Genomic DNA, 14,569 nt, shown 5'->3' with positions numbered 1-14,569 from the left:
GCATTCGTGGACCTGGAGATCATTTTTACACCTCTGATGCTGCAAATGTGTTTACTGTTTGTTGTGGAACAAAAATGGCCCCATGGCTAGAAACACACTTCACAGGAACTGGTAACTGGTGCTTGGTTCTCTGAATCACAACAGAAGTATTGATTTGGTTATGGGTTAATGGGAAAAATATCAACAAATGGTCATAAGTTGACTTTGTTAGTCCATAATGCTTAGCCTTATTTAACTAATTTAGTGATCATTACTTTGGGTATTATCAGACCTAAAGCCACATCGTCCCCACTGTTTCTGTTTAATAGCTTTCTTTCAGAAATGTTTGGCACTATACACTACACATTCGTTTACATGTCACAACATCTTGAAAGCTGTCTGAAATTTTTAACTAATAAGTGACTCAAATCAAATCAAATTTTATTTGTCACATACACATACATACAGGGTACGACATGCAGTGAAATGCTTTTTGCATCTGTGTGGTATATAAGCATAAAAAAAAGAAATGCAATTTAGTATAAAAAAAATAAAACAAAACCAAAAGGAGATAGATAAATAAAAAAGTATAAACAATATAAAAAACTATATAAAATATGAAAATATAAGTGGAAAAATAATGTATATACATATACACAAATATACATATACATAAACATCTATGGTTTTTAAAGATTTTCCTTAAAGTGTCTGGGTGCAGTATGGTGTGTAATTAGTGTATAAAGTGTATAAAGTGGCATTGTGCTGTGCAAGTCCAGAGTTAAAGTGACAGTCTATAGTTAAATTGTCAGTGCAAAAAAGGTGTGCATAAAAACAGTGAAGATGGATAGAGAAGTCCAGTACAAGATCCTGGATGTTTTCTGATTTAGACTCTGAATGGCCTGTGGGAAGATGCTTCTCCTCATTCTCTCTGTGTTTGCTTTCAAGGCAAATAAGTATGGTGTTAATCCAATGCTGAATATTCTGAGAAAGTGATCAGGAGGTTGTAATGAAGTCTAAAGAAATCTGATGAAGTCTACAGAATCAATGCTGTGACCTTGAGCAAGGCCTTTGTGCATCAAATGTATTTATGATCAATTATCAGTTGCTTTGAAAAAATATCTGCAAAATAATAAAACAAATGAAAAATATTGGTTATGCTTTTGTAGGTGTTATATAGACTTATCAGTTATCTACATTAAATAAGAAAGCAATTAATTTTTCTTGAACCTATGGCCAAGGATGACATCAGGCTATTTAATTTTATGCCTGTGTTGCTCAGTAATACACAAATTATATATTGTTTGCTTGTAGCTACTGTGAAAACAAATCACTGTGGGAAAAAAAACGGTTAATAGGCTACTCTATTATTACCCAGTAAACAAAGTGTTCATTTAACACAGGTTGTTTTTCAGCATGATTGAAGGTTCCTCTCTTTACTCTGTTTACTGTCTAGAGCTATTTGGGTGCTGTAATTACCAGTTATTTGTATAAAGCAGTGTGTCTTGTCTTGATTGGAAAATAGATCTGCTGACTAGTCATGTATTCCAAGTACAGAAGACAGATCTGGTGTATATTTCAAGACAGTAGGCATGTAGTTTGTGAGATGTGCTGGTTTGTTATATCTCCTCCTGCCTCCTTGTTCACATTTTTGTGAGAGGATATGGCTGAAATCAACTGTACTTCTAAACACAAATGCTTCACTCTTCACACCTCTTATTACAGTGAAAGGGTTTATGCGGATTTAGAAGTTGGAACGTGAAATATGGAAATGTGACAAGGTTTAAAGATCTAATCTAAGCTGTTTTCGGTATTTATTGTTTGTTAGCTTTTTTGCTTTTAGAAACTCTCCCAATGTAATCCCTGCCTGCAGCAGTAGAGACTCTTTCCATTTGATTTAGAAAACAGAGTACTAGAATAGACATTGTTAAACTGATCTAAGTGCAAGCTGAGATAAATAGACCTTTTTAGCATTTAGAGCTACACTGCCCAAGTGTTTAGTAATTAAATTAAAGTGTTGAATAAAATATGGCAGGAATCTCCAAACTTTCTACAACCATGCAAGTTCATTTGGCAGACAGTTTTAATCAAGATGATGTACAAGAGGCAGGATTTAATCATGCCAGCTAAGCAGTGTAGGATAAAAAATTGGTACTTCTTGGAAATGAACTATAACCTTCTATTCACCAGCACAGAGCTTTAACCATGAAGCAACCCTGAGAGGTCAAAAAAAACTTGGGTGATTTGTGATTGTGATTTTGCAAGTATCAACCATAATGTTTTTATTCAGTGAGCTGCTGTATGGAATTTAACAGTGTCTTGATGACACCAAACATTACCAATGAAGACACCTTCAGAAATAGCTTTTCAAACATACTGAAAATGTCATGACATTTAAAAGTTTCGCACGACAGCCTGGAAAATGGTTTTACGGAACAATTTCATATTGAAACTCTACCTTGTTTCCTTGCTTGTTGTGGAGGTAGAAATGTACAACATGGTTGCCTTCTATTGGTTTATGTCTTGGAGAAACACTTCCTATACTGTATGTACCTTCTTGAGGTTCAGTACTTTAGGGTTAGGTACCAGGGTTTTACTAGTACTTCATAGTAACTATATGATTATCAAATCATGCAGAATATCATATCAAATGCAATATTATTTTAATTCTCAAGCACCTACTCTACTCTATAGAGATCAACAGGTGCCATCTACCCAGTAAACTTGAAATAGCAGGTAAGATATAATTTTCCCTAGCATTTTCTGTTTTTTCTGTTTTCTAGCTAATTCTAACAGTTGTTATAAACATCGCACTTATCATGTCACTAATAGTAAGTTAGAGAAAAAACATATTAGATAGTCATTTAAATCTCATGGTGCAGGTTTGACAACTGTTGCCAACTAGCTAGTGAGCAATAGTTCTTTTAACATAAAGGCTGCATCAGCATCCTAAAATTTTCCTAAGCTTGAGAGGAAGGGACACACACACACACACACACACACACACACACACACACACACACACACACACACACACACACACACACACACACACACACAAAAAAGAAATTGTAGTTTGTTATTTGTTAATAAAAGTTTTATGAATGCTATACATTAATGATCTAGAATTCTAGATTTTCAATATTCAATATTATGCTCTTTAATATACAATATTCTCTTGTATATGTATGCACCATGCCAAGACCTTCAACAGTGATGAAGAGTAAAACTATAAATACCTTCTCCACTGCCATTTATTTTTCTGAAGCCTCCTCACTGAGTGTCAACCTAGTTATCTGGTGTTCATAGAACCACAGTTACATTTGTATCCATAATTCTGTTTCACTTCTTTAAGGGCATAAGGAACTAAAATGATTACAACACTCACTCAATCAGAAGAGGCACTGTACATAAATGTACCTAGAGAAAGGCACACAGTGATTCAGAATTCACAGCATTCTGGAGTAATGCCTATGAGGATAAACACCCTTCATGGAATGGCATGGTAGGGACTAGACAGCCAGGTTGGGCGAGATTATTGCGAAGCTCTGAATTCTTCTACCGTCCTTGATGAGGTTACTTTTAGTTCAACTATGCCCACAAATTGGCATCTTGGGCTCTTGGTGGAGCATGGTGGATGGAGCTGCCTAGCTCAGTGTGCTGGTGTGATCTTATAAGTAGCTAGTGAGGTGCCACTCACTGTGCTCCGATGGGCTAAAAAAACTGCCACCTTCAGAACAGAGGGCCTTGCACGTATCCATGTCCATGTAAACAGTCTGTCACTGGGTTGGTTTTAATTGGCAAGGCATACATAATTTCCAGAACAGTTCTCACCTGATAACATATAAGGCCCATGTACTAGGGGCTCTAGTATTGCAGCCATTAAGTTGTTTACTGCTCCAATGGGCCAACCAACGGACTCAGGGAACGAGGGTCTTGCTGGTCATATTGGGGACATGAGTAGAGCTCTGAGGTTTGACTGCTGGATTATGTGCAATGTGAGGAAAAATGAAAGAAAGAGGTAGAAATCAATTTATGGCCAGCTACAGTAGTCATCCCATCCTAGAAGGCTGGACAGCTCTGCTATGAGAACTACCCTTAACAGTGAGTGTCAATTTCAGTTCCGATTTCAGGTGCCATTCTTCTGGATGTAAGCACTGAGACAACTTCTTTACATTTTACTTGTGTGTGAAAAGGAGACCTTTGTGAAATTGAGGGATCCTCTGGACATCAGAGGTGACAAGACAGTCTGGATGCATTTTTAGATAAACCCATGGGGCTACAGACTGCCTGAAGGTTACAACCTCCAACTGGTACACCTGTCTCAGGGAGGAAAACCTCAAGAAGCAGGGTTTGAACCCAGAGAAAGTTAGAGGCTAATGAGTACTTTGAGTATAATCATTTCTTGATACACAGTATGTTCAGGCAAGTCTGACTTGTTTGTGTCAATTTACACAATGTGATTTTGTGTATGCATAGTAATCTGATATGTTTGTTGTTTTTGTTGAAGGACTGGACAAAAGGGCAAGTTAATAGAAAATAAGACTGTACTGAGCGTTCTGGCTGAAGCAGGTATATTTATTTAATGCAGAGCATGAGATTGTGTGATGTGATTGGGGTTGTAAAACCATGGTTAATTTTACTAAGGATATTCTGTTTGTGCTTATGTGCAGTGTAGCAAATAAACACCCATTATTATAAAATAACTAAAAAAATATATTGAAATATTGCATGAGTAAAATAAGAATTCGATAAATGAAAGAAAAAACGTGAGAAGTTTAAAAAAAACAAGAGTGAAATTTAAAGCTATTTTACTGAGCAAGACATCAGGGAAATGATTAAAAACACTTTTAAACATACTTCAAGCAGGTTTGTATTGTTTTATCTATTGATTCACTTTTCATGTTAATGCAATGGGTTTCTTTCTGTAATGCTACTGTTCGTAAATGAACTGACAATATATTTATTTTCAAAAATGTGCTAAAACAATTGTTTCCTTATTAGTAAGTAATTATCAGAAAATGTAACATCACTCTGTAGGGTAATTTTACTGAGTCGTTCATTGTAAGTAAATTATAACCAAAAAAAACAACAACAAAAACCCAGAATGGCCCTTTAAATTTAGGAGAACTGCCAAATATCCCTCAGAATTCTCATAATTTGGATTTTTTTTTTTTGCCCACAAGTAAGAGCTACATATAGCCCCTGACACACACACACACACACACACACACACACACACACACACACACACACACACACACACACACACACACACACACACACACACACACACACACACACACTCATGACTTTCACTAAGCTAAATTAAGCTACACTTAAGCTAAACTAAGCTAAATGATTGACGTAGACACACAGAAACAGACATACATACAGACAGACAGACAGACAGACAGACACACACACACACACACACACACACACACACACACACACACACACACACACACACACACACACACACACACACACACACACACTCATGACTTTCACTAAGCTAAATTAAGCTACACTTAAGCTAAACTAAGCTAAATGATTGACGTAGACACACAGAAACAGACATACATACAGACAGACAGACAGACAGACAGACAGACAGACACACACACACACACACACACACACACACACACACACACACACACACACACACACACACACACACACACACACACTAAAATCCCTGCTAAAATGCTGCTGTTACTATGGAGACCAATTGGGTATATTATTCACAGTCTATCGATCTGTACACCTTCATATCTTTGTCTATTGGTTCCATCATTCTCACTTTTTGCTTTATTTGTCCTTAGTCTCTTATTAGTCTCTAATTATTTCTCCATGCACAATATACAATGTTTATACATTATTCTGTGTACCTGCGAATTTCATAACCCAAAGAGTTTCAATTTTACTTATTTATTTTTAGCTTGCATCATCATGTGTGTGTTTAATTTGCAATAGCATTTCTAAGCACTCAGTAGTATGCTAATCTTATATTGAAGTCTTAAGTGTGTTGCCATTGTCTATTTTCAGTGTGGTGGTTTTGCAGGGATTCAGAGTGTTTGTAATACTTAAACTGATGCATAAACTACACTCTCGTGCTTAATTACAAAAGTTGTAGCATGCATTTCTCATAAACGTTAATCTTCATAAAGTAAGAACAATCTCTCAGGTGTTTTATTCAAAATAGGGTTCAACACACTAGAGGAAACATACCTGTCAATACCATTGGAGGGCACTGTTGGAATAATGTCTGTTTTCTTATTTTATTGGGGCAATACTGCTTATGTCCACTGTCATGTATTAACTTTGTCTTAAACAGAGAAAGACATTTAAATAAAGTTGGATTTTTTATCACTAAGAATGTAAAAACGTCTTGAAAACGGATAGACATAACTCCTGACACACACACAACCAGAAATAGAGGGGAACACACACACACACACACACACACACACACACACACACACACACACACACACACACACACACACACACACACACACACACACACACACACGCACAAGCTTATTAGCACCATACTGTGGGATCAAACACCTTGCGCCATGGTTGTCTGGCTACCATCCTCATCTCTAAAAATATATTTCTACTGCGTGCAAGAGAACGTGTGTTCACTGACACATGTCTTTCCAATGAAAACACACAAAACCACACTGCCATTTAATCAGACTTGCAATCCTGAATGTCTTTTAGTGCCTTTTTATGTGCAGAGTGGGAGAGAAAAGAGATTAGACAAAGAGAATATAAACTCCTACTTAGAGATAATAAAGAAAGAAATAAAGAACACACCTCATAGATCCTGCATGTACTGTTACACTGTAGAAATCAGCCAAGATCTTGAAGGAGGATCAAATCTGTTTCAGTCAGTCCTTAGGCTACCAACGCCCCCCCCCCCCACACACACACATACACAAAGCTTCCAAACAAATTCAACACACTCCAATACAAAAAAATGAAGGCCTTTGTATGCCAGCATCCCACTCTTCTTCCTTCTCTCTCTCTCTCTCTCTCTCTCTCTCTCTCTCTCTCTCTCTCTCTCTCTCTCTCTCTCTCTCTCTCTCTCTCTCTCTCTGCACTGGCCTCCAATTCTGAGCTTTTCAATCATTCTACTAGAGCTGCATTCCTCCTCCGCTTTCCCATGCTCTCCCTTTCTTCTTCCTACTGAAGCGTCCTGTCCAGCGCACAGCCAAATGCTGCACATTCGAGTCCCAGCATCCCACTTCCCAAAATCGATTTCAGCTTTTTTCAAATCATTTCATCCAGAAGCAATTTCAGTGAGAGCCCAAGAAAAAATCTTTATCATTTTATCTTTAAGTTTAATGCTAGGTTAAAATTCTCCACAGCAATTAAAGATATATTTTAAATAGTTTGTATATTTGTACTCTTTAGATGGACATGTGATGTAATTAATAGTGGCAGTATTTTATCTCTACTCAGCCATTCTGAAAAACCACATTTACATGAAAAACAACAAGCTAACTAGTCACCTGCTTAGAAAACAGGTTAAATTCTATCGTTTTGTCAGACACCGGAAATTCTGTGTAGGGTGATTGCCTCTTGTTACATCATATAGGATGGAAAACAGAACTCTTGCATACATTTTAATATCCTGTTCAATATTGTAAATTCTCCAAACTGAGCACCAATTGCTCAAGCATCTTGCTTGTCAAAAATGTCGAGAGCTAATTTTACGTTCATTTTCTGGCATACAGATTCTTTTTAAATCCATTATCTCTCATTGCATTTTTCATTATACAATACAATAAATACAGAGAACCTTGTAGATTGTGACAAAGTATTGTACATACTTTATCATGAGCTGAATATTATAAGCTTCTATCTGAGATTTTGCTGTTTATTTAATTTATTCTCTGGTAAATTTTGTTTTCATTTTGTGTAAAGTGTCCAGGGCTCAGTGTAAGACACTTGAATTCTTAGCCATATGTCTGTATGGAGCTTTCTTTGTGTACAGAGGCACTGTCTTTTTTGAACAAGTTTGTGAATCTTTCGTTCCAGTCAGGAGACTTCCTATACAGTCGTGTGCTTCCAAGATGTGGCAAGAGATGTGTGTGATGGTCAGGTGTTCACATATGGTGGTTATGTAGTTTATTAAGTGTGCATATATTCTCACTGAGTTAACAATATATTTTGAACAGGCAAAATACATAAGCACTGAAGTGCAGAAGAAATCTAATATTAAGTCAAGTCGTGGCCTAATGGTTAGAGAGTCTGACTCGTAATCCTAAGGTTGCGGGTTCGAGTCTCGGGCCGGCCACGACTGAGGTGCCCTTGAGCAAGGCACCGAACCCCCTAACTGCTCCCCGGGCGCCGCAGCATAAAATGGCTGCCCACTGCTCCGGGTATGTTCACTGCTGTGTGTGTGCACTTTGGATGGGTCAAATGCAGAGAACGAATTCTGAGTATGGGTCACCGTACTTAGCCGTATGTCACATCACTTTTTTTAATATTATGGCATCAGATCCTATCAGCATGATGTATTAATGACATTACCTAGCTACATGCAATCTGTTTAACCTTTTCAACCCTAGGCCTATTTTTGAGCCTCTTGCTTAAAAAAGCTGACATGCTCAATTTAAAATTAGTGTATCATAAAAACTACAAGAAAAACTATTTGAATAATTCTGGTACTTGTCAGGAGGTCAGAGTAAAAGAAAAAAATATAATTGGGTGTTAATAAAAAAGTGTTCATCCCCTTGGGATTTGCAGAATCTGTGTTTGTATCGAGTAATGGCCGATTGCTTGTGTCAGTTTTGTTGAATGCATTTTTCCTGTCTGTTCATTTAGCCGCTTGGTGTTGGAATTATGTTTTGTTTAGGTGGAAATGGTCTTTGTAGTCTTATAGCTAAGCTTCATCCCAAACTTCTGGTATGCCACAGGATTTGTATGCTTAAGAAAAGGAATTATGGGTGGAAAGGGTTTATAAACTCCAGCTTTATCAGGGACTCAGGGTTATCTCGAAGAAGTGTGGGACGTGTTTTTGCACGGAATAATAAAATGTTCTAATTTTATTATTATAAAATATATGAAACTTCAGATTTCCTTCAATGTATTATAGGTCTTAAATTCTATTCTAAAAATACAGCTCTACTGAGTTTAATACCATTTATTACCTATTCACTAAGATTTAGTTTAAGTTTAAAGATTAAGTTTAAAAACCAGTATGACAGAAACATTAGACTAAGGGTCGGTCAATTGCAATAAGGCAATTTCAGGCTCTCTTAAGAAAATTTTAATTATGAAATTTTTGTATCAGTACAGTCCATTCACAGTCCATGAGAAGTGATCTCAAGTCTTCTTGTAGTTAACTCCAAAATGACATTTCAAAATGATTTCGTAAAACAAGCTCCAGACTGATGGTCATCATCTATTTTTTCACCTCCTTTGTTTATTGTCACTAAGATGACAGCTGAGATGACAGGATACACTACATACAGGATACAGTGTCATAACAGAAGAAGAAATCCTGCTGTATTCCAGAAGAAATAATAACCTAGACGCAGTAAACAAAGAAACCATACAAAAACTGCAGGAAATATAACTTTTTAAAGGCATCCAAGGGCTGGTCTGATGTGTGTGGACCATGACTACATTAGTCACCTGATTCCTTCTGTTATCTGAATGGTCACTATCAGGGTCTGCTGCTCGTGTGTAAATGGCAAACTTGATGATATGAATTGAGATGAAACTTGTTCAGACTTTATTTGTAAAGACGTTGTAGTTACAAATTTGGCCAAGCCTACCCTGTCAGTTTCTCTGGTATTATTGTACACATGTCAGTGAACATGATTCTCACACACATGTCGTTTTACTCTAGATTGGTCAGAAACATGTGAAAAGCACTTAAAGGACTTAATTGTGACTAAATTTGCCATCACAAAAAGGAAACCCCAAAACATAATATATAAAAGAGCCATGAGACCCTTTAACTATGGGTAAAGGATATACATTTCAAAGCCTATCAGGTATCAGTTATTTATTCATTTTCTGAGTTCCCCAAATAGATCCTACAAATTACAGCCAGCATTGCCAGATTTTTGCCAGATTAGTTTTCAGCTTTACTGTACATGTATATGCTCACCATACTTGCTTAATTATACTCTGAATACACTGCATATACTACGGTAAGGATAAAATACATTTAATTAAATAGTGTTATTGATCAGTGTTATGATCAACTCACTAGTGTTATCAGGGTAGATAGATAGATAGATAGATAGATAGATAGATAGATAGATAGATAGATAGATAGATAGATAGATAGATAGATAGACAGACAGACAGACAGACAGACAGACAGACAGACAGACAGATAGATAGATAGATAGATAGATAGATAGATAGATAGACAGACAGACAGACAGACAGACAGACAGACAGACAGATAGATAGATAGATAGATAGATAGATAGATAGATAGATAGATAGATAGATAGATAGATAGATAGATAGATAGATAGATATGTTATTGATCCTGGAGGAAATTCGAGCATCTAATAGCTACATAGAGAGAAATAAGATGATTACAAACACAGTGACCCAAACATGTTCAAATTAGATTTTATTTATTTATTCTTTTTCCATATGAAATATTAAAATGTAAAATGTCTAGTAGCAGCAAGAAAAGACAAGGTACACAGGCAATAAATAACAGTATTTCAATGTATTACTTGTTATTGTTATTAGCATAGGCACTTCTTTAATATTTAAAGCATACGAAAAGTTCATCTTTGTGTGTTACAGAATGTTTTTGTGTTTTCTTACAAAAAGATTTGTAGGATTAACTTGCTCCACCATACAACCATGTGTGTTCCAGTCATGCAGCAAATTCAACTGTGGCAGCTCTATGAAACATTTAGCAAAGCTAAAACCTACAAGTTTGATGTGAGAGAAGGGAAGAGGGCCAGCACTACAGGGACAGAAAGCACATACCTGTACAGACAAAAAAAAAAAAAACGATAAAGCAGAACAAATATAGTAACACAGGAGGCTGTGGTGGCTAAGCTCAAGAGGTGTGGCTCAGTTTTCAAGCAGACAACAAAAACAAATTATTTCTGACAATGTAAGAAAGAATTTTATGTGCATTTTTTAAAAATCTACCTTTTTATTCATCTTTCTTCTAGATATAGTCAGTGGGATATTTATTATCGGGAATCTGCTTTGGAGAGGAACCTTAAATTTGACCAAAATAGCGAATTATAATACATGGAATTTATTCTACAACATCCTATAACACAGAGCTACAGCAGTTTTCCTTTGCTACAACCTGCAGACACTTAATCCATGGTTGTCTTGTTAAGTATCCCCTGCTTTCTCATAAAAAACAGCCATCAAATAAACAAAGGGGAAAAAAACACAATAAAAATAATTAACTTATTTTGTATACAGTAACGGGGGGCATGGTGGCTTAGTGGGTAGCATGTTCGCCTCACACCTCCAGGGTCGGGGTTCGATTCCCGCCTCCGCCTTGTGTGTGCGGAGTTTGCATGTTCTCCCCGTGCCTCGGGGGTTTCCTCCGGGTACTCCGGTTTCCTCCCCCGGTCCAAAGACATGCATGGTAGGTTGATTGGCATCTCTGGAAAATTGTTCGTAGTCTGTGAGTGAATGAGTGTGTATGTGCCCTGCGATGGGTTGGCACTCCGTCCAGGGTGTATTCTGCCTCAATGCCCGATGACGCCTGAGATAGGCACAGGCTCCCCGTGACCCGAGGTAGTTCAGATAAAGCAGTAGAAAGTGAGTGTATACAGTACCATCATTATTTCTTGAAATTGTCTTGAATCATTTGTAAGCAATATTTCTGCTGCTAAAAGATTTTAATGCAGGGCTCAGAATTAGATTTCTTCAGGTAGCATTTGTGCTTGCATTTCAGATATCAGCTAAAGTGTCTGGGTCCTTAATATTTAGTATACACAGTCTGATTATAATATGTGAGCAAAACCATGAAGTGTTGCATATAGGCATGTTAGCTATTATTAATATTATCTATCAAACCGCTGTCATTGCTGCGTTAATTTTGCTAACTAGTCACCTGACAGTCCAGAAAGCAATTCTGCAATTTTTCTAAAAGACAAAACAACCACTTATAGATTTGCTTTGACCTCCCGTCATGAACTTTCAAAAATCAGCATGACTAAATTCTTTACAGATTCTTTCTTAAGTGCAACACTTGCACAAAAAAACCATGCTGTATGTAGCTCTGTGTTGTCTTATGTAGCCCTCTGTTGTTCTATGTAACACCATGGTCCCGGAGAAACATTTCATTTCACTATGTAATGTGTCAGCTATATTTAGTTGAAATGACAATAAAACCATCTTGACTTGCCTTCAATGTTTTCACCAGGCCAGTTAGATACCATGAATTTTTATTGAGAGCTCTAAGCAAGATGGTCCAAATGCATCTGTATGACACTTTCCAGCAGTTTCCAGCAGGCTATACTGACTGCTCTGTTAGTGCCACAGTGCACTGTTAATGTTAATAAGAAGCCGAGCATTCTCCCGTCCAACTGCAACAGACTGATAAGGCTAGTCATTCTTCATTCAGTCTGCTTTACACAGACAGTTAGGACTGGGTGCTGTCAGTATGGAGCACATATTAAACTGAAAAACAAATAGAATAATAATGGCCACCATTTTGAGGTGAACTGTCATTACTATTTCATTATTGTTTTAAGCTCTTCTTGTCATTCACAGTTAAGGACTTTACTGAGATGTATATAAATAGAAAAGTCTGTCAGTCAAATTATTGCATAAGCTACCATGTCTGCGGGCTGTGGTTTGTTCTAAAGGTCAGCTGAATAGACCACACGATACATGTGGGGATAGAAATGAATTTAGGTAGAAATAAATAAATAATCATTTTTGTCTGGTATCGTTTTCAAAATCTTATCATTATAAGCAAAGCTCTGGAGTTTTATTAAAATGATTTCTTTTATTAGAATATTTTGCACAATATGCTCTCATTTGAAAAAAAATTGTCACTGCACTAAGTTTCATTACAGACCAGAATGCAAAAACAGTGTGTCCTTATAAATGCTCACCCAAAATAAATAGGACAAAAAGTGTAAAGAAGGTCTAGCATCTAGCTGTAAAGCTTCATATTGTATTGATGATGTATTTCACAAAAAACTTCAACTAAACATAAGCAAATTAACAAAACAACTTGATTACATTGATCAGATGGAAAATTATCTATTGGCCAGAAAAAACATATAATCCATAAATGAAATGCATCATGTGAGACATGAAGACTATTATATCCATACAATTTGTTAAGTAATTAAATTTAGTAAAAGTGTAAATTTGAATCATGGACCAACACCACATCATCCATCTGAAAAGCATTAGAAAAAGGCCCAGGCTTCTAGCAAAAAAGGACACTTTCCAGACATTGAGCTAAAACAGGGATATAATGGGCCCACATCCAGGAAAACACCTAGAGCTCTGACTTTTCTGGACTTGTCTGCACAACATGCACTACCTTAACTGGACTTGCTTGACACTTTGCATTTTATGCACTAAAAACGGCACACACTTTGTACACATTTGCACTTTTTTTCAACAGTCATTCTATATTCATATCACAAATATCCTCAATCACTGTATACAATATTTATTTTTCCTTTGTTCTATACAACTAATTTCATTTCATTTCATTTCATTTTAAAATTTAACTTTAAAATACCATTTTGACTTTATTCTTATTTTGAATCTTTTGAGTATTTTTTTTTTTAGAATAAAGCATTTCACTGCGTGTCATATTGTTTATGATTGTGCATGTGCACCAAAAATATCATTTTTATTTATTTATTTTCATTTTATTAATTTCACATTCAGTAATGTAAGCATTCAATAATGTTTTTTGTTTTGTTTTGTTTTGTTTTTTAACAGGAGCACTAATTAAATAGTTCACGAACAAAATACAAGCTATGAATATATTCACTGCATCTTTTCTAGCTACTGTAACTGCTCAGACTGTTAGACTGTGAGACTGTGTCTTTCCCACACTTATAACTAATGTTAGGCTTTTACACATACTGTAGAGTTTAATATGCTATGCATTTTACTAGAAACAATTCATTATAAAAATTAAAATGATAACTTTTTTCAATCTAATATATATTTACCTTTGTGTTTAGTGAACTTAGTGTTTTTACAATGCCACCACTTACAGCTTAAGCAGGACCTCCAAGGAAATCCCTTCCCTAATTACACTAAAGATAAATACATGAGAAAAACAAATTCTTAACAGATTCTAACAACAACAAAAAAAATCAAATTTACAAACATCTCATGTGACCAAATTGAACAACAAAAAACCCTCCAGATTATTATAGCCTTTAGATGGAAAAAAGGTGTGGAAAATAGACATAGTGCCATATGGAATCACAGCCCCTCCTTTCTGAATGAGCAGAGACCCACATCGTGATTCTAGCCCCATGGGACACAGGACCATTTGGGCCTTGCACGCCTGCCAAATTTCTATAGCATGCTTGAGTGCCTCCTCCATAACTGAAGTCTGTTCATGCAGTAC

At 36.3% G+C, this 14,569-nt stretch overlaps 1 protein-coding gene across 1 annotated transcript in view; it reads left to right on the top strand.

Moving 5' to 3' along the window:
* Nucleotides 1-14,569, top strand: part of plppr2a (phospholipid phosphatase related 2a) — a 33,960-nt gene that overhangs the window by 3,265 nt on the left and 16,126 nt on the right. The window lies entirely within an intron of this gene.

Source organism: Tachysurus fulvidraco, chromosome 15, assembly GCF_022655615.1.
Source record: "Tachysurus fulvidraco isolate hzauxx_2018 chromosome 15, HZAU_PFXX_2.0, whole genome shotgun sequence".
Taxonomy (NCBI): Eukaryota; Metazoa; Chordata; class Actinopteri; order Siluriformes; family Bagridae; genus Tachysurus; species Tachysurus fulvidraco.
The sequence above is the reverse complement of the archived record's forward strand: the minus strand, read 5'-3'. Positions and strand labels throughout refer to the sequence as shown.